Here is a 1,024-nt window from a genome sequence, read left to right on the forward strand (position 1 = left end):
AGACATCAGAAACACATCACCACTGGTGCTGAACAGTACAGGACCAGTACAGGACCCTGTGGAACTGGTGTCAGTGTTGTTGTTTCCCCTTCAGCAAATCATGAAGGATCGCTGGATCAACGCCGGTTCTGATGAAGAGGAGCTGAAGCCCTTCATCGAGCCGGAACTGGACATCAGGGACCAGAAGAGGATCGGTACACACCCACAGTCAAATCCACCAGTTAGAGTCCAGTTAGAGTCCAGTTAGAGACCAGTTCCAGTGAGTCCAGTTCCAGTCCAGTTTCCCTCCAGTCCAGTGAGTCCAGTTCCAGTCCAGTTAGAGACCAGTTAGAGACCAGTTCCAGTCCAGTTAGAGTCCAGTTAGAGTCCAGTTAGTTACCAGTTCCAGTGAGTCCAGTTCCAGTCCAGTTTCCCTCCAGTCCAGTGAGTCCAGTTCCAGTCCAGTTAGAGTTCAGTTAGAGACCAGTTAGAGACCAGTTCCAGTCAGTCCAGTTAGAGACCAGTTCCAGTCCAGTTAGAGTCCAGTTCTGGTCCTGGAGCACCTCCTGATGTGTGTGTTGTGTTTCAGACGTGATGGTGGGGATGGGTTACTCTAGAGAGGAGATCAACGACTCGCTCGCCAAGATGAAGTATGATGACATCACAGCCACCTACCTGCTGCTGGGCTGCAGGGCTGCTGAGGTCAGAGGTCACCATGGTAACAGCAGGTGTGCAGACGACAGCGACAGCAGCGGTAACTGATGTGTATTTGTGTGCAGGTGGAGGTGAGTGACTCGTCATCCTCCAGCTGCGTCTCTCTGCTCAAACCTCGACCCTCCAGCAGCGCTCAGTCTCCTGCTCACCTCCTCGTCCAGCGCTCCTCCTCCTCCTCCTCCAAACAGAGGAGGTACAGTGACCAAGGTACAGATCCGGACCGGCACCTGGTTTAGTCCACATCAGTTTCAGACTGCAGTGTGCTCAGTGACTCCCTCTCCTCTCCTCAGTGTGTCCCGGCTCCTCGGCTCCTCACCCTAGGAGGAGTCAG

At 53.8% G+C, this 1,024-nt stretch overlaps 1 protein-coding gene across 2 annotated transcripts in view; it reads left to right on the forward strand.

The window, feature by feature from the left end:
- LOC111645964 (MAP/microtubule affinity-regulating kinase 3-like) overlaps positions 1-1,024 on the forward strand; it is a 14,250-nt gene that overhangs the window by 7,170 nt on the left and 6,056 nt on the right. The window lies entirely within an intron of this gene.

Source organism: Seriola lalandi, unplaced genomic scaffold (genome assembly GCF_002814215.2).
Source record: "Seriola lalandi dorsalis isolate HSWRI2012SDOR001 ecotype SW California unplaced genomic scaffold, Sedor1 jcf7180002054960, whole genome shotgun sequence".
Lineage (NCBI taxonomy): Eukaryota > Metazoa > Chordata > Actinopteri > Carangiformes > Carangidae > Seriola > Seriola lalandi.